The sequence below is a fragment of the Gavia stellata genome, chromosome 12 (assembly GCF_030936135.1).
Source record: "Gavia stellata isolate bGavSte3 chromosome 12, bGavSte3.hap2, whole genome shotgun sequence".
NCBI classification, from domain to species: domain Eukaryota; kingdom Metazoa; phylum Chordata; class Aves; order Gaviiformes; family Gaviidae; genus Gavia; species Gavia stellata.
Genome location: NC_082605.1, coordinates 3,292,861 through 3,313,435, shown reverse-complemented (window position 1 = coordinate 3,313,435; position 20,575 = coordinate 3,292,861). Strand labels below are relative to the sequence as shown.

Here is a 20,575-nt window from a genome sequence, read left to right as displayed (position 1 = left end):
TGACCACCGGCTACAAAAATAGCCACAGAAGGAGTCACATGGAGTGATGTAATGTGAACATGGAATAAATCCTTGCTTTTTTTAAACTGAAAAATTTATATTCAGTGAAATTCTAGGAAAAACACAAACCAACAAAAAAGGTTAGTCCTAGTGCACTGAATCAGGTCAAGGGCAGCATTCATCTGTATGCATTTGATGCTTACATCAGTATCCCATGGTAGAAAAATCTCATACTAACCTTGGCATAACAGTGCAAACCAGAAGTAATTACTGCACAGAAGTAATGGATAAGGCCTTCATTTCTGGAAAAGTTACTCTGCGTTAAATGCATCATCATATAGCCACTTAATTTCTTCTGTTCAAGGATAGAAACAGACATGGGAGCATTAAGCAACCCCGTCATGAGGTTCTGTCCTCATGAAGGAGGTTCATGACTTCTCAAATATGAAGGCTTTTTGGTCTGTTGCTTTTCTACCGTATGTTCTTGTAAATAAAGGTACCCAGGAAGGCTAAGATGCAGCCAAGGGCAGTGGATTGCATTTCGATTTTACCAGTGTGCACTCCCACTCCTATAGTAGTAATGTGCTCCAGGAAAAGGTTTTCCAAAGTCTGAACTATTTTGAAGAGGTCTTACTAAAAATGTAATCCTAAAACATTTCTAAGGAAGCCAGAAAGAGAAAATAAAACAACTTTCAAGATTTCTCTTAGAATATATTGGAAAACACACACCAGAGCACTAAGCTGTGAATGGTTAAAGAAAATTAATAGCTGTATGCAGTGTGCTAATACACTAATGCAAGCAAAGAGCATCATTCCATATGCCCTGGTGCATGAGATCATTGGCCAAGTGGCTGGATATTTCAAACCACATGAGAGGAGCATTGCTCCTTCCAGCATGGAATATGGCCAGAGAAGAAAAAAAGTTTTAGAATCTCCTTAAAAAAAAAACCAAACAATACAAAAAAGTGGCCCTGCTATGAGCTGCACATGACTGGCCAGATCCATCTATTAGAACTGGTCTTGAATTTTAATTTACCCATAAATAGATTCTGTGTTATCTTCTCTTTCTACCACATCATAATACCATTGAGGAGTTCAGCAACAGACTTATTTGGCTTTGGAGCCTGCCATAGTTCCTGGTTGTTGAAGTTACTCTTATTACCCAGCTCCATTAATTCCAGTTTTCTTTTCTTCTAGAGTACTTGAATATTCCAGTGTGATGCTTTATGCCATATAATTCTCTTCATAGAACTAGGTGTTAGTAAGGAAATAATGTGGTTTTAAAGATAAAATGCGCAATAGAAATATATACAACAATATTATAGCAAATTTTAGATTATAATGAGCAACAACTACAAAGGCATTGGATTTAAAGCAGCAAAGAGTTCAAATTGTGGCTTTGCAAGAAACTACTTCGTCAAGTCACTTAGGTGAGTAACTGAAATATGCTTAAGCAGATGTTAAATGCTTTACTGGCTCTGAGACTAAGTTAAACACGAGAGAGAGATTTTCAAGAATGCCAGAATGACTTGTTAGTGAAAGTGCATCAGTTGGGAAAAATTGTGAAGTAGCAAGGCAGTAACAGGGAATATCCACTGTTAGCCACACCTGTGTAGCTTCAAAATCATTGAATCAAAACTGTGAGAATACACAAAAGAAAAAAAATAATCCTGTTTAAGGATTAGATCTGTCCCCTGGGGAGGGTTCTTTGTTTCTACTCCCTCAGCTATCCTCAAAAGATAAGGGGATAGCATATGTCTTATTATTACCACCATTCTCGAGTTCACTTGACCTCAAATTCAAGAGCTCTTTCACACTCCCACATTTCACTCTTGTCTAACAGAGGGTTAGTTCTACTTCCTGTCCTAGCTTTACTGTTGCCACTGCTTCTAGCTGTACAGAAAGAAGGAAAGCAGCTTTTCAGAAGAGTTCTGTCCTGTGGAGGCCCGAAATCCACAGTGGGGCTGGAACTTCTCATATCCTCACAAGACTGATACCAGTCCTCACCAGACTCGCATGATTCAAGGCAGTCACAGGACTTGGTGACACTGAACTAGGAAGACTGAGGTGAAATAGTCAGCTCTGCTGTGAGTTTTGCACACGTCTGTGTGCTTGGGCTATGTCTAAAGAGCTCCAAAAGAGCTATCTCCAGAGCAGCTATAAGCACAACCCACCTGAGCACCCATACCTACTGCCCTTCTTGCAGGCTGCTAAGCCACTGCATGTTTACCAGAATATGCTCCAGCTGTGCCCAAAGCAGTACCAAGAGGTCCAAAGCCTCTGGAAGTTAGGTCATGCTGCAAAGGCAATCTCAGAGATTGTCTCTGTGAGACATTAGAGACAGTTGTAGTCTCCAATTTTTAGTCTTACTCTTTGTTCTTACTTTACACTTTCATATCTCAGTGAGGAAGGATAAAGCAAAGATAAGTTAAACATCACAAGACTCCTGGGTATTACTGTAATGAGGACTCAGTTCTAATATTTTGGAATGTATTTGGAAAATGTTTTGTTCAGTAAGGGTCCATAGCCTCCTGATGCCTCAATTTTCTATCCTTGAAATGGAAACAGGCATGCGTCCCTTGTTCTTTCAACTGTTTATGAGGCATCAACATTGGTTACATGAGGGACGTACTCATTCATAAGCCAGAATTCCTGCTAGCATTGGACTTAACTGGACTATCGACAAGTAAAATATCTCTAATGCCTACTAACACTGGAAAGCTACAAAAATACCCCAACCAAACCAACAAACTGTATTAATGAAGAATGAGGCATTGGAAAACAATAAAAAAAACCCTTTAACACTTTGAACGGGAAGAAGGATTAAAGAGCGTGCTAGAATAGAAAACAGAACTATTTACTACGTAACAGAACTATTTACTACATAAAGTTCCCACTTCAGCCATGAGTCAGCTATGTAAGTGTTATTCCACCTCTGGTGGATGAGAGGCAAAGTGTACCGTGGAAGTCAGGCAGGAGTAAACCTCACTGCCGTTCCTGGGCCAAGCAGATGTAGGTGTCCATGCACAGTAGACCTCACATGTGCAAGAGAATGTCCCAACTGCAAATAACATGCTCCTCCTTCATCTGAGGCATCTGCCTCCCTTCTTTGCTATGGGGCATGGGGAATGAAGAGGGAAAAAGGCTCAGTAACCAGCAGAGAAACTCATCATAGAAGGGTATGCTCTCCAACAGTATATGCATGCATATCCTTTTCCACTAGGAAAAGCTGGTTCTGATTTAAAGTTTAATTTTTTTTTTTTTTTTCCATTCTTACCACTCGTAGCATTTGTACATTTGGTCCAGACATCTGTAAAATCTCATGTGTCTACCTAGGAAGAGTTTCACTAGCATGCTTGCAGCATAAACAGTCTCCTTTTGCTGTCCAAAACATAAACAGAATCAAAATCGAGAATTACTCACTTCTTAGCATACTGAGATGACATTACAATATTATGAACATGGCACTTTTCTAGCTAGCAGCCCTGTTTTCCCCACAGCCTGTAAAAGAAGGAAGAAAATTAACACTCAGCTCATGTTGCAGTAGTTAAAGAGATCCTCAGAGATCCTCAATTGCCCCTCTGACATTATTTTATAGAGGCTATTTGGTCTAAAATTCTAAGTGTCTGAGAAGCATCAAATGCAAATGCCATCACAAATCAGCAAGTTCCCTAAAGAATAAAGGTGATGACCACTTTGTTTCAAGCTGTCCTGTGACATGCAGTTTTCTCTTACTTTGACTCATCTAATCTTTAATGGGGGGGACAATTAAACACTGTTGAGATACAACATTCCAGGAGTTCTGGAGAATAGCAAGTAGTATTGCTTACAAATTTTTTTTTAAAAGGTATGAAGACTTCCAGTGGGAAGTTTAAAATAAAAAGTTACGTGGCAACAACTTATCTTGAATTCTTTGGCCACATACAAGTTTTTGTTTGCATTAAGCTCTGATCTCCTGAAGCCAATCGTACAACAACTCAGTGTTTAATCCTGCAAAGGGAAATTCTTCCACATATCGTTAGTGGTATGGCTCATCCATGATATAACCTTAGTCTGGCTTGAGGAACAGACTATAGTCCTTGACCAGTTCCTTTGAACTTTGACAGTACAGTGTTTTTAATTCTCATGATTCTACCAAGAGAAGAATGATTCTGTCCTGTCATCCAGCCAGTCTTTTGGAAATCCGGAGGCTCCAGCGCACATCATTTTCAGCCTTGTCTGTGGAAATCTGCTTTGACTATCTGCTACTCCTATTGCCTGGGGTAGAGCATCTAGGTCATTACTTCACAAGGCAGATGGAGCTTGCTTTCTCTCCTTCAGTACCCAACATGGTTGGGTTTGGTCTTTTTTTTTTTTTTCAGCTCAGGTTAAATGGGAGGCAGAATCATTAATACAGCCCTCATAGGAAGAAAAGAAGCAGAAAGTGTCCAGAAGTCCAGACCAGCCCTTGTCCCTCCTCCCGACTGTTCCTGCAAAGAATGGGTCAGTTGGACTTTGCTCTCCATCTCGGCATGGAGGTGGACTGAAGAACACTTGGGGTTTCCTCTATTTGACTGGAGGACTCCAGCCTAGAAACCATCTCAAGCCTGCGGTAAAAGCAGGTGCATACTGCAACCCACAAGGAACAGAAATGTAAATAAGGACATGTAATTAAGGGCATCAAAACCACGATTAAATGAAAGGTGGCTACCATAAGTATTGATGAGGTATGTTGTCATCAGGTGGATCACTAACTGATGTAAGCAGATAGGATGGTGGAACAGAATGTGAGGTGTTACTGGAAGCCTTTATTATCAGGCAGTTTCAAAAGTTCCTGTACCCCAAAGGCAAATTGCATTCTATACATTTAGGAGAACTAGCAACATTACAGACTCAACTTCAGAGTGCTCAGGATAATCAAATAAATAGGTATACACACACTCCATATGCTTTTCTTGGGTTTGTTGTCGCTCTTGTGGAGGTTTTCTTCCTCGGGATACTTTGGGATCCAGCCTTTGCTTTTTGAGGTTAATTCTGCAATACCAGCACCAAATTTACAGTTCAAGATATTCTCCAGCTATTCAACACTGAGAGCCTCTGCATAGCTAGTATAAAGAGTGCTAGCTGAAGATGAAGTAAAGTACAGGAAGTAGCATGAAGTCAGAGACATAGAACTCAGTCATTAAGATACAGGAAAAGAATTTAGGAAACAATATACAAGTTCGGTTTGGTTTTTCTTCATTCTCTCCCCACCAAAAAAAAAGAAAGGTTTACTCTCTCCTTTTTAGTGATGCCTCCAAGACTAGACCATGAGGGCAAAAGAGAAAATTAATTATGATCCGTTTGTTTTCCCATCACAAATCATACTAGAGAGGAGGAAAAATGAAGACTGCTGTGGTGCTGTATACAGAAGGCTCAAGTAGGATGCTTCTGCTTTAAAGAAAGTTAGTTTTACTGCTTTTATCTGAAGGGGGGAATCCAGGCTTATTTAAACTGTAATGATTGCACATCTCCTGTTTCCTAACTTGAGTCCCATAACAGCGCAAATGTATTTGGAATCTGCAAAACAGTTCTTTCTTGATTAGAAGTTAATTAATCACAGGGTGGAAGTGTTTTGGGAAGAGCCCCCTAAGAAGTTTCAGAGGATAAAGCCAAGCCCATTTTTGAAGCTTGTCAATAAAACAAAACAAATGTTAGGGGTAAAGTCTCTTATCTACATGATAGGTCCTTGGGTTCTGCCATAACCAAGTTGGTTACCCAAACCCAGCTCTGGTGGCTGGTTTTCAATAGGTCTTTCAGTCTCTCCTGAGGGAACTGGTTTACTTTGTATAAATACATGTGAATGGGAGCAAAATCCTGGAACTCATTTTGTCCCAAGCAATTGGCCTACATTATTTGATAATTTGGAATGAAGGGATGTGTCATCTAAACCAGAAACTTTGTCTTGGAACACTGAAACCTTTCCTGACAAAAGCTTCACCAAAATAAATTCATTTCCATACAAAACTTTTGGCTTTAAATCTCATTTTCCAATGAAAAAGTATTTCATTGAAAGATTCTTGATGAGTTCTCTTTCTGAAAAACTACATTTTGAGTAATCACTGTGTAGGACAAGGAAATATTTGAAAATCATGAGCTTCGTCAGTGTCATCCAACAGATGCATTTTTGCATAAGTAATTAACTTGACAGAAATATACATAAGCATTCTCTACTGGTCTGCAGTTATTTTCAGGGTGTAGTGAGTAATATAACACTGCATTTGAAAGCAGCTGCAATTTATAGATGAGTAATCTTTGCATATGAATAGATTTTGATCTGTGTATGACTAATTTCTACTTTTTCTGAACCAAATTAAACATCTTTTGCTTCCTGTTAGAAAGCAATTACAATTTATGTGGACAATTGCCTTTTTTTTTTTTTGCTTGAAAGAAATACTGCAGTTGTCAGTATTGAACACTGCAGTTAGATTGGAAGCTGTATTTCATTCTTAACTTGTTCAGTTGCTTTTGATATTACCCAACAAATTCCACTGGAGCAGAATCTTAAGGCCCATCAAGTGATAATTAATGGGACTCTTAAGCAGTTAAATTATATGAACACAAGAGAATCTGAATGTTTTGAATTATCTTTGTGCTTACTTCAAACCGGATACATAATAAGTCTTTTTTCATTCAAGTACTTACAATACATGCTACATTGCAAGAAAAGGTGTGATCACAATATATCCATGCCAGTTTTAGTATAGGTAGAACAAGTGGAAATAACAGTGAAGATAAGTTACTATGGATGTCAGCCTAGAAAGTAACTTCAATATATACATATTCCCTGGGGGCTACTGTAAGTATTTATGCTTAAGATGACTCCAGTCAGTTTTATTGACCTTTAGACATGTAACGATGTTAAAGAAAGATATACCCACCAGTCCTCTAACAACCCTCACTGGGAGTGTTGATAGCCTCTATAGGTAACTCAAGAGCAACATTTGAAGAGGTTTAATGTTTATGATATAGGAAGTGTTCAAGAAGTTACTGCTAACAGCATTTACTGGATATTTCAATCTCTGGGCATAGTTACTGGCACTAAGATTTCCGAAATGCTTTTTTCTTGGATAGTCTCTGGTCACCATTTGCACAGAAGTTCCTATGAACAAGACAAGCATCACTGTAAATACCCAGTTTCTCAGTAATTTTTCCCTCCCCTAGTGGAAGACTGACTTGAATATTCTTTGGTCTTATTACTACAGTATAGAAGAGGGACCACCAAAACTCTGTTAACATGGCCAGTATGTTTTGGTTTCCCATCTGGCCTTTTCAAAGAACAGCATAACATGGATGTAAAAGCTACCAATGCTGCATTAAGATTTCTGCAACTGTGTTGAACAGAGCTGTGAAATACTGCATTTTGCTTGTTGAATAAGAAAAATAATTTTAATCCGCTGGTAGTTGGAGACACTTAAGCCATGAGATCATATCTTTTTATAATCTCAGAATTCAGTGTGTAATTGAAACCAGGAGAATAAAAGACTGTCTTTTGAAGACAAAATGTCTCTATTGAATATGCATCGACTCACATTTGGAGATAGAGGATACAGAAAGGTGGGACTTGGTACAGTTTGTCATAATCAAAGGGGCAGGGTGCAATAGCACAAGTGACATTTTTCATATAAATTGATAGTTAATAATATAAAGGCGTGGTGGGCATGGAAAATAGGAAGAGAGGCAAACACTGGATAAGAAATATTAGTGTGAAGGCTACACTGGTACTTCCAGCACAAAGCATTCATTTCACCAAACTCTGTATCAAAGAATGATAGTCCTACTGACTCCATGGTTTATCTCTAGTACCTTTGTCCATAAACAAACACTTTAGTCAGTAATCTCTTTCATTTACAATGATCATGATCAGTGCTACAGCAACTAAATGTTAACCTGGACAATTATATAAAAAAATACTGCACAAGTTTCTGATTAAGACCTAAGTGTGTAAAACTGGGCTCTGATTTATGTAACAGTTCTTCTTCATTAGCCCACACTCAAGAATTTGAGTGATTCTTTGGCAAAATAATAAGTTTTGCCCAAACTTTTGCATACTCCTGACGGCAGTTAGGCTGTCATGGCATTCTTTCAGCTTTGCGTCTGTAAGGAGAATTGGGTCAAAGAAAGAACCAGAAAAAGGTAGGCAGAACATTTATTTTGGGTTTTGAGACTTTGGGTAAAGGACCGTTAGCTTTTGGCAATATGTGAAGGAATCCAAATGCAAAGCCTGTGACAGAAACCAGATTCAGAAAGGTGCTGGGGAACACTTTGTGGGAGGCACTCACTTGCAAGATCGGAGAGAGCAATTAAATCCAGGAAGCTGGCAGGGAGACTGAGGTGGGTGGGTTAGGTGGAATTGAATCAGGTTTTGGTTTGTTTTTCCCAGCACTACACTAAGCTAGTTCTTACAGCTTCATTCTGGTGAATGGATATGTCATTAATCAGCAAGACAGTATACTATAAACTTGATTTTGAAATTGAGGGCTGCCTATCTGCAAAAAGGTAGCTATTATCATGCCTCACTTTTGTAGCCAGAGGAAATGGTTCCTTTACATTGCAGCCGCTTTCTACAATAGATGCTCAAGTCACATCTGGTTCAGTTGTACTCTTACGTCCCTTGGCTACAATTTCCTTCTGTACAGTAGAAAGTAGCAGCAATGTGAAAAACAACATAGGAGCAGGATACTTTTAACTAACCTAATGTGATCTCAGAGATCTGTGTATTAGAATGTGCTCAGAGAAAGATTTTTATTGATGGAATAGAGAAGTGATAGGGAAGTGATTTCCCTTGCATTCACTCACATACACAAAACTACACTAATCTGGGTTCTAGACAGATTTGAAGTCCTCTTAAAGAATTGAATCTTGTGTAACTCTAAAAATAATAATTTAATAATAATAATGCATATCATTAATTTGAGCATTCTTACTAGCCTTTCAGAGGCAGGTTCCTTAAATTACTTTAGGAGAAAGGAATGATTATCAAATCTGTATTTTTTTTTTTTTTTTTTAAATCTCAGTACATAGGATCATTGACTTCTGTAATGAAATCTAGTAGTATTTTCTCAGGAATAAAATTGGTATAAGAACCCCTTCTTCTACGTGCCCATACACTCCCAAAGCATCACCTACCATTCAAAGTACAGGGGTGGAAACTTTAATGGGAAGTTCAAATGGGACACAAAACAAGGGTCTCTTATGTACCTTGTGGAAACAAAGAATTAGAGCTGTCTCCAGTCCATGTGTAAAATTAGTTGTAGTATTGAAATGCTTTTCACAACTAACATAGTATCAATTTAGCATACATTAAATGCTTAGCTCTCTCAGGATAGTAACCATATATTTTTATACTTAGTGAGCAATATATGATGTACTGTTCAAAGTAAAACCATATCCACAACTGGAAACCCTTGCTCATGATAAAACAAGATTTATAAATGTATAGCCAACTTTAATATATAATCTGAAGACCAGAGCTGCTTCTGCACCTTGAAAACATTACCTTTGATTAAATAGTGATTACAATCTTCCCTCAGATAAAAAAAATATATATACATGTATATATATTTATGTATATAATTTCAAAATCAAAGCCTTGTACTTACTGCATCTTCTTCTGCATGTCATCTGATGGCATTGGGAACAGATGCCAACATCCCAGAATGCAGCTTGGCAGGTATTATTCTCCTTCATATAATGGGCTCTCTAATTGCAATGCATTTTTTTCCCTTTTGAACTAGCTAACTAACCTGTAATTTTTCTTGGTATCTGCCCAAAGGTAAATGAAGTATCTGATACACCCAAGGAACTCCTCATCTGCTACAGGTGACTTCAGATTGGGAGTTGCCATCACCAAATAAGAATGAATCTACATGTAACCAGGTTTCAATAATATCCCCAGGCAAGACAGATCGCTCATGCTTCCATTTTTATACTGTTCATTAGTTCTTACAAGAAGAACAGTGAACATGCAAGTCTCCTCCCCTGAGCTCCAACACAAGATTGAAGTTGAGAGAGATTCTGATCATTGAGCAAGTATTGACTTGATTTAATAAGGCAAAGAGAACCTCAACGAGCAATTGCAGTTGCTGCTGCTACCCACTAGCTTCAGGTGCTTAGCAATTCAGCAGATCAGCAATGAGTATGCCTAAGCTTGACCCACTTTTTCTTCCCCATTTTGCAAAATCAGGGTTATTCTTGTTATTTTGCATTTGGCACTTTGCACTTAGGCAAATGCATTACAATAAAGTATCTTCCACTGTCATCATTTGAAAAGATTCTGCTATTAATATGTCTAGCTGTTAAGTCAATGCATATGTAAAAGTGGGGAGGAGGCTGCGATAGTAAATGCAAATTAGCATGCAGTGATAATGGATCTACGGCAGCCAAAAAAAAAAAAGGGGGGGGGGGGGCTTGAACTAAAACACTAACTCATCTTCCCTTTTCCTCCTTTTGCCAAACACTGTATTTGTCCTGCCTTCTGTTTCTTCAGCTGTTCCTATAGCCTCTTCCTCCTACTGGCACCCTGAGTAGCAGATAAAGAGACTTACTGTCCTTACCAGCTGTCTCTTTTCTCCAGATTAAGATAGTGGTTGCTGGGCAGCCTACTTGTCTGTCAGTGGACAAAAGGCTGCCCTCTCACTTAGAGGGTAAATACACAGCTTCTCAAAGAGTGGAACTACTGTAACCAGTATGGTGCTTTTTCTTCAGCTGTTTCCTCTGCTGAAGATCTATATTCTGCAGTGCAGCAACTTCATGGACTTCTCCTTTCTGCAAGAGCATAGAGGGGAGGCAAAGAGGTTGCTGTTTTTCTTTCTTTTTTTTTATTATCGTGCCTGTTCTTTCATTGTAGCCTCTGCCTTGTTCCACATGTGGGAAAGTAGACAAGAATCCTGAGAATAGTATAGGACAAAGACAAACCAGGCTTTTCACTCAATATAGATGAGATTGGGTAGAAAGAAAGTCAATTCTCTTGTGGGGAGATGAAATGTTTCCCTAAAATGTTACCCACCTGGTGTACTGGGCAAGATAATATTGCACTAGAAATACACAGCCTTCCCCCAGTAAACCATTTCCTTGTATTTGTAGTCAGTGATTAGATAGGCCCTGTGTATGCCACGGTATAGCACTGTTCTGCTTCTGGACAATCCTTTTTTTTGCACTACTAGCAAGTCTCCACTTACCACTGCAGGTGTATATCTATGCAGATTTGAATTAAAAATAACACATTGCATGTAAGCCAAATGCAAAATCCCACAGTGAAGAAACTAGATTCAGAAATCACACGCACTATCTAGACAATGCAGAATGAATGTTGCAAAACATGCTAAGACAATGTCTTGCCAATATCATTGCCTTTCTCTGAAGCACAAAGCCATTTCAGCATGCAGGTAAACTTAATGAAATTTTTCCTTTATATTTCTGGTAAAACATTCACCTTGCTAACTATGATTCTCATCATGAGATCAAGGACTTTCACTTACATCTTTAAGTACATTTTTAAAAAAAAAAAAGTCTGAGCTAGACACTTACCAGAGAAATAATCAACCTTAAGTACTTGAAGTTTGGCTTTTGGAAGGCACAGAAAGTGCAGGATTTATAATAGAAAGCTGGGATAGCCTTTACTCTGGATAGCAGCACTGCTTTCTCTGCCTGAAGTTTCAAGCTTTTAGTATCCAAAACTGTTTCATGTCATTTAGTTCTCATAACTACAAGGTTCATTTCAAACCCACTACAGATTTCCTAACAAAAAAGGTTGAATCGTTTTCAATAAGAAAGTTGGGGAAAGATACTCCGTTTTAGACAGCTTTTTTCAGTACCAGTGAACTGGTAGACAAACAGATTAAATTCTAGTTTCCTAGTAAAAATAGTAAAATTATTCCCATGTATGTGATAAGAAGTAAAGTAACTCAAGTAAAAGTGAGAAAAAATAAGCTGGTGGGTGGGAAGACTTAATTTCAGTTCAGCTTAAGAAAAGACAGTCCTGGTATCCATAAATTCATGTTTTTAGTTCAAGCTATTTTTCTCCATTTCAGTTCACACTTGGATTATAAATGATACACCACGTGTGAACAGTGGGAAGCAGGCTGTGGTTCAGTAACAGTCTCTGACATAACATGCCAGGCTTGGAAGAGCTTTCAACACTAGTTGACATGTTTGGGACCTCTGCCTAGGAACAGCTTAAGTCCTGCATTGTCCACCTGCAGGTTCTCCATTTTTAGAAAAAGAAAAGGACATTATAAATCTTGTGGATGTTATAAAGCAGAATCATCTGTTTCAGATAGTTTGTTGGCAAGGATCTCTATGATGTGTATGGTGCTGCTTTGATCGGCATGTGGATACAGTGGGAAAGTTTAAAAGATTGTAGGTGTGTGTGTAGACATTTTACAAAAGCAAAAACAACCTACAGGTGCAGCTAAAAATACCTCTGCATAAAATTCAGTCAACTAGTTAACAATGCTAGTAAAGTCCCAGTGTCAGAGGGTGTGAATCTGTCATCATTTAGAAAAAATATTTATTCTGTTTGTTCCTTTAATACAATTACTTTAATCACTATTTCAATAATGACATACCGTAAAAGATGGTGATTTGGGGCTTGGCTTCTATAGTGTGGTTCAGCTTTTAGATTTTTTCTCCAGACTTCTGTGTACCCAGTTTTATTTGTATGCAAACAATATTTGTGCAGGTGTCTACCTGGTGTTTGGGGCATGCAAAACCAGGGCTTGCCAAAACTTTGATTTTTTTTTTCCTTTTCCTAACCAAACAATCATTTCACATGTGTTTGGGCACCAAAGGGATGTGTTCTTCCATGTTAATAAAAGTCCACATTCTTTATGGAACTACTTATGCTTTCTTCTTGTACTGCAAATGAATAAGGGTACAAGATAGAGTAGAATAAAACCTTGTGACAGAATTCTGGAATCTTTCTCTACTGCCTCCAAAGTAAGAAGGCTTCTGTCTTAACCCCCCCACCACTTACTGCTGCCTGATACATTCCAGGGTAACAAAAGCTGATTCTCACCAAATTTGAGGCAGGGGAAAAGAATGATCCCTGGTTGGAAATATTCAAAGGAGAGAACAAGCTAAGGATCCTCAGACATGAGGTTCTTTAAGCAGGGACTTCTGTACACCTTCTGGAATCTAAATGAGCAAGTGTTAAATGTAAGTATCAAACTGAATCTACCTGTAGTCAATTGATTGTAAAAGTTAATACAATTCTGAGTATCAAGAAGAACAGGTATTCAATTAAACTTCCAGTGCAGTATGATTAAAAATGAAATAAACCCGAACACGTCTTTTGTGGGAGAACTGCATAAATATAATAGGGTTTTGTGCAAGGATCAGTTCAGTGGCAAAGGGAACACAGTTCATTTTCTTGCAAATGCAGGTCCATCCTTCGGCTTTGCATGCAGCTACTGCTTTTGTTATAGGTATGGCACCACTACCCTCATTTGGCTTTCCTGGTAGGAGTGATATAGTATCTTTCTGCTTAGGAGGAAAAGTACAGTCAAAATTCTCATGTTCCCCCACCTATAGAGAGGTACTGGAAGGAGCATAGAGAACCCCAGCACGTGGTACAATCCATACCAACAGAATATGCAAAAACCAGAAAAAAGATAGCATTCGGGCTTCAAAAATGAAGTAGGTAGCAACCACATCATCAACAACAACAGAATCCAGACTAACTAGCAGATGAGGGAGTGCTGACTTAATCATGGTATGCAGAGTAGATAGCCAACAATATTAATCTAACATACTATGAATGCCCAGAATACTCATCCCAATCTTTTTGCTTCAGATTTTGAAGAAGTATGGGATATCTGCCAATGAAATGAAATACAGTATAGCTTTGGAGCTTAGAGGAAAAAAGTACGGTAACCTAACATTCTGGAAAAAAAATCTTACTATATTTCCATTTTGTTATTCATTCTCCTACAGCCTGATTAATGGTAATCTATTAATGATTTGGATTCAACTGAATTGAAGTTGGGAATATAACTTGACATTACTATTAACTTGTAAACTCCTTCGTCAAAGCAGATGACAAACAATATGTGCTTCATTGTCAAACACAAGCATGTGTCACTGCCAAGAAAAAGGACACTGGGCAAAGGGGTTCTGATGGCTATTGTTTGGCATAGGTCTATGTTTGTTAAAAAAATGCACTTCCAGTCACTTGGGTGTGGGGCTTTTCATGGAACAATCCTGATTAGCTTGCTTTCCTAAGGAGAGGAAGCTTATGTAATGGTTCAGTCTATCTCTTGCTCCAAATTTCAAACATATTTGACACAGGAGTGAAGGTCTCAAAAATAATTAAATTTCTAAAGTTTCTTGGAAGTCAGCAACTGAAGACAGAAAAAGGAACCATATTCATTCCCCAGCTGAAGGAAAGAAAGAACTCAGAAACCAACCATTGTACATTGTACTGTTTACTATAGCAGGCTGGCCAGTCACCATTTACCTAAAGCTGAGTTAGCCACAGTATGTGAGGTTTTTGCCCTGTGGGGGTGACACTGAAATGAGAAAGACAGTTAAGATATCCTTATTTATTATAGTGGGGAGCAAAGGTGCTTTATGGATGAGACCATATATATCTGTAGTGAAGCTGCTTTAGTTGTGCTGCTCATAGAGCAATGTTTGTTTTTTTCTTGAAATGTACTCTAACATTCAAAACACAATAAGCATAGTCTTCTTGTTCTTAAAGAAGCATGGAACAATACTCAACAAATTGTACCATAGCTGAGGCACCAAATAATAAAAATACTTTGTTGAAGTATACACAACATTTTGGTCCTTGGCTAGAGGACCATAGTTTATTTCACATATGAATGGGCAAGGGTGGGTAATAACCTTTGATCTGTCTCTCTGAGATCATTTTGATTTACCCAGGCTGCCAGAGAATGAGAATCTGAATGTAGCTGCTGAAGTGGCAGTATGTTAACTCAGATTTTTCTGAGGAATAAAAGCAATGCAGTGATCTAACTGTGCAGGAAACTGTCCAAAATCATAAAATCCTTAACTTTTTTTCCTTATAGCACAGTCCTATCTGTGTCATTCCTTTTTCATTTGTTGTTCTCAGCCTGGATTCCTTAGATAACTTTGCTAGAGACTTGAGTTTTATTGTAGATATGGAAAACTGCCTAGAAGTTTTGCTCCTCGGTTGTTCTGGCTTCTTTCCAGCCTCAATAATACTCAAGACGCAACACATTCAACTTGCTCTAGCAATCCTTCTTTAAAATAAGGCAAAAAATAAAGGACACCATACAATATTAACTCTGCTGCTACCTCAGTTAATGACTTCAAAAACCAGTAAAAGTAAGTTGTGACCCAGATCTTCAGAGGGCTAGTTGTAACTCAGCTATACTGGTGATGTGATCCTAAAATATCGCAACAGGTAAAGGTGGCAGGGTTAGTATAGAGGTCAATAAACACTGCTCAACACTGCAGATCTTGAATTACTAATGTTTCTACGACGATCAGTAACCAAAGAATTTTGGTAGCGCACTGCAGTCTCTGCACATGTTTAAATTGTTCTCAATGCCAGTCTGGCTAGCACCTGCTGCTGACGATAGTGAAAACGCATGTGGAGACACCTGGGTTATGTTAGACAACTCTGTTAACAACAGCTTAGCTGGCTTCTGTGAAACATTTATGGCTACATACAACCAAAAGAAAAAGTACAGAATAATAGATGAAGTTACATGAAGCATATAAAGACAGTAAGCTAGATTTTAAAGCTGTCTGAGAACATGACACATAATACACACTATATATCCAAGTGGTATAGATAACCTTGCCCACTTGACATTTCCAAACATAAAATCCTGATTTCTGTTGCTATTAGTTTGCCAACAGCTTATTTTTGCGTGTGTGTGTGTGTGTGTGTGTCCCCATGTGTGTGTCCCCATATGGATAAAACAGCAACAATCAATTGCTCAAGAAGGAAAAATAGTAAACTTTACTCTGATAAGCATTTCCCTACCATTTCTTTGAAGCTGTAGTGTGCCCAGCCTTTCAAGCAAGTGCTTCCCATTTGGTGAGTTAGTGGTGTCTATTGACATCTTGTAGAGTGATAAAGTTCCCATTGTTGGACATCCACCGGTTTTATTTACAGGCTGAATCCCTTGTTCATTTACAGTCCCTAGCAAACTGAAATAATTAACAGTGTGGGCTTCTACATGGGCTGCAAGGGGCCAAGACTGCGCCCGTTATCCTTTCTCATGGTGGAGAAAGAGTTTAAATGTTGAAGCCCTGAAACTTAAAACATCTGCGTCAAACCTCTCAAGAAACTTTTGCATGTTCCCCAGACCATACCCCATGATCACTGTTTGTGCTTTCAGACACATGCGATAAAGGCAGAACACAATGCCCAGACTTTGCATGAGACTTTTAACACATTTACTCTTTACTTAGAAGGTACATCAGAAAAAGATAAGATGACGAAGGAAGATAAATGATATTCCTATCACTTGGTTTCCTCACTACATTGGAAGAGATCTGGGACTGTGCTAAGCATCTTTCAGGTTTCTACAATTCTTTTTTGATGATCTTGACCTTCCTTCAGAACTTTCTGCCGCTCCTAAACCTCAGTTTATTTTGACATCATTCTGTCCTACAGTTACACTGGATCTTTCTGGTGCAAAAGCCTGCTTGTCTCTTCCTCTATGCTACTCACAGCTTCCTGTGAGCTTCACTGAGTCTTTTAGGTTCCCTCACCACTAGTGGAAACTGCGTGTCCTTGAGCAACTTACTTAGCCTCTGCCTCAGTTCCCCGTTTTGGAAAAGAGGAATTGGTATTTCACATCCCCTACCTTTTGTCTTGACCTCTGTTTCAGTCATTAGAAAAGGTAGGGTAGAGTTTCATGCAACACATGTAATAACTTATTTTTACTAAGCAGTGAGAGGAGGGATTTCACAAGAATGTGGACACACAGAGGGAGAGAACCTGGACACACACAAGACTGAGGGAGTTAAGAGAAGTTATGATTCTGAGGCAGCTGAAGAATCGAAGAGTCAGGCAGAAACTCCAGACCTTCCGGTATGCTGAATGTCCTGGCTGACAGAGGCTTTGATAAAGGAGGATATTATTGCTTTTCTTGCAGCTTCTGACCTGCTGCCAGATATTGTCCAACTGTGGACAGTCATCAAAAAGCTTGCCTTTTTTTTTTTCTATCCGAGGATATGAATGACTGTTATTTTCTTAAAATTAATTCCAAATAAATAGCTGAAACATATTAAACCTCAGACTACCTAGGAAAAAAATGTAAAACCTAAATCTTTGGGGGATGAGTTTGACAGTTTTCTGTTCTAATCAGGAATTCAGCCTATTCACTCATCTTTATTAAATAGAGGCTTCGAAGGATTTGTTCTATAGCTGAAACAATAGTTAGATGAGGTATCACAGGAGTCCAGTGGGACTGAACAGCAAGAAGGTGAACCTCTGCTAGACGGGTACAGTGCCTGGCTCAACGGGGTTCGGGTCCTGCCTTAGCCTTCTGGCTATTTCATAACGGCTGCAAGTCCTCACACAAACTCTGCCTTGAGTTACGCTAAATCAGACTCACCGACTTGGAGAGTTGCATAGGATAATAGAGCAATGTGTTTAGTTCCTTTGTGCTCTCAGAACTTCTCACTGTAAGGTGCCCTTAATCAGCTATTAAGTTGCAAACCTGATGTGTTGCAAAACTATAAAGGAATCTGCCATGTTCATATACATAAGTAACAGGCATTTTGCATACTTATTTTTAGGTGGTTTTTGTTTAGAACACACGCAGCCTGAGACATGGTGAAACAGCTTCAAATGCCCACCTGATGCTTCCATTAGCTTTTCCTCTGCTGTAAATTAAAATATATATGTCCAAATTTCTTCTACAAAGTTAATGAGGGAAATGAAGAAATGTAAATTAGCAGTACAGTTTTTAAAATATTTGGATTGTGTCTTTTAAATTGTTATATGCTATTATAACATTTCATTTTAGTTATACTATTAAAAAACAATTAACTTGCATAAAATGCTGCATGTGAAGTACTTTTGAGGTCACACAGTTGGGACAACAGAGGTTTTGTCTTAGAGTATTAGAAGGAACACCAACAAAAATACCCATGCAGTTTTAAACATCCACTTAATACTGGCAGGAGATCACTTCTAGGTTTCTTTAGAAAGCACAGTGTAAGTTACTGTACTTAAGATCAAGAACGAAAGCAAATCTAAAAATTGCATAACACACAGGCCAAGGAAGTCAGGTATTAAGTCCTATTGCTTCATCCACTGCAATAGACTCCGTTGCAGCAATGCATTAAGAACCTGAAGTAAGAGGTAAGATGAGACGTTGCAATATCTCAGCAACATGAAACAGGGCTGGTTCAGGTACAGAGCTGGACTTTCAGTTTAGTATGAAGGAGCAGAACTTCACAGCTCTCACGAATGCTAATGAGTCCCATGACTAAATTGTGGCATACTTGGAAAATGCAATCCATAATACATATAATCTCAATCATCATTTGGAAACTTCTGACCTATATGCAAACTTCCACGGAGCTACCACTACAGATACACTATCACTGCAATTACGGGTAGCCATGGAGCTCTAGTATTGTGTATATATAATACATTGTTATGCAAACACAAGTCTACTTTTAAACCTCAGTTTCACAGTCATCGTGGTTTTAATTTCAAAGCATCAAAAAGAAGGCAGAAATAAAGTCTCCTGCAAATAGAACTTGATTAAAGCTAGAAAGAATTTTTACGAACAATTCAAACACAGGCAGTCTGAAACCCTAAAATGGAACCGTGCTGGTCAGGAAAGGACAGTCACAACAAATGTTGCATTTAAAAATGCAACTTTGTACTTGGTAAAACTTAATTCTTGTGCTGGTTTAATATTTAAATAGGAAAGGACCATTTCAAAGATTATTAGATTTTTCCTCAGAAAATCAGGAAGTTCCCACCAAATTCTTTATATGACACTCAAAAAATGCCCCTTAGAAATAGCACTGGGGCATTTCTATCTGGTCTCAGACTAATTAATTTAACTTTATGAAGCAGGTCCAGCAAGTATTTAATCCTGACCCTTTAGCCCGGATTCACAGATTCATTAATCTTCCGTATGTCACCGTACAATTAAAAGTGCTGCAAAAGCTGTGAAAATCATATTCCCCCCCTTCCTGCCCCCCCTGAGACTCACCAGAGCCCGAAACGTCTTCCCACACCCAGCTAGCCCGCTGGCACCATCAGTAGTGTTTCTGATCCGAAGGAGGAGAAATCCAAAGGCTGAGACGGGAGCCTGGCTGGGAGGATGTGTGCAAACAGAACCCAAGTGCACCTGGGGTTAACAGTTCTTGGGGAGAGCAAAGGCAAGAAGCTGAGACAGTCAGAATGATTCGCCTTTCCAAAAGGCTCTAACGCATTCTTTGTGTTAGCAGAAATACCTGGACCCACAGGCTGAACTCTTGAGTGTCACATGGGTGACAGAGCTAAAAAAGGCAAACCCATAGGCTTAATTTAAATTCCCCCAATATGTTCGTGTTTTCCCCTGAGACTGCTGATGTGCCTCTTCCAAACTTTTCTACAGTTTTCCTGGAATTTTAATATCCCACTCTCTTTGGTTTCATACTTTTTCACTCTTTTATTTTTAGATTCAGTATTTCACAGTGGTCTGTAGAGTCTGCTTGACGCCAGCAAATGTAACTGGATCCCAAGTCCCTGCAAGCCAGGAATTGCAGCCATGATCAGCATGCTGCTGAGAGCGCAAACCTTGGCACTGGTCAAAACCAAATAGTCTGAATCCTCTATTTATCTTATGGCAGGGCTTGGGAAAGGAGGCAAGAAGAGTTCATCAAAATGTAAAGAATAGCTGGGAAAGGTTAGGGGTAAGTAAACAGAAATCAAAGATGCAAATAGGTCTGTTCTACAACAGATTTGTGTGACCAGATTTCTAAAAGCAAGAACAGGGATTTACAAAAAAACAGAGATACTTCATTCTCTAGTAACCTAGTAACAGGACAGGCATGCACAAAGCAGATTGCCTTTAAAAAAGGCTTGTGTCAGCAAGGTTGACTTTAGTGGAATAAATAAGAATAGGCTGCTTGGCAGCAGGTCACTGCTGACAATGATCTCACAGGTCAGATTTTCCAAGTTATGATGGCTCGTTTGATACACACATAACTGCAACTACCAGTTCTGTTTAGGTTTAATATGCGACACCATCTTCCACCCAGCCTTCGGTGAGTAGGTGTCGGGTTTTTACCTTACTCTTCCAGGGTATGCAACTGGAATAAATTTGGTGTCTGATACTAAGGAGCTGAACTACCTTGCTTGAACTTACTTTTTAATTTTCTATCACTTCTGGCCCTTTCTTCCTGTAGCAGAGAACAAAATGAAGGATTGCCAGTTTATCTGATTGAGAAATTGTTCATCCCAGCTATTCTAGGATCTGTAACTATGGTAACTAGTGCCTACAACAGAGTGTGACCGCTTCACGGAAGAAAAAACAAGTGTATCAAGGCAGTTATTTCCCAAAGGTGACATGATGAGTCAGCAGCAGAGCCCAGATTAGAATAC

At 38.8% G+C, this 20,575-nt stretch overlaps 1 protein-coding gene across 4 annotated transcripts in view; it reads right to left on the bottom strand.

The window, feature by feature from the left end:
• The window catches only part of RAF1 (Raf-1 proto-oncogene, serine/threonine kinase), a 79,304-nt gene extending 59,911 nt beyond the window's left edge, over window positions 1-19,393 (bottom strand). For all 4 annotated transcript variants that reach the window (XM_059823223.1, XM_059823226.1, XM_059823227.1 and 1 more), the window contains exon 1: window positions 19,200-19,393. The gene's annotated coding sequence lies outside the window, so the exon portion shown is untranslated. The remainder of the gene's footprint in view (window positions 1-19,199) is intronic.
• Window positions 19,394-20,575: the final 1,182 nt, after the last annotated feature.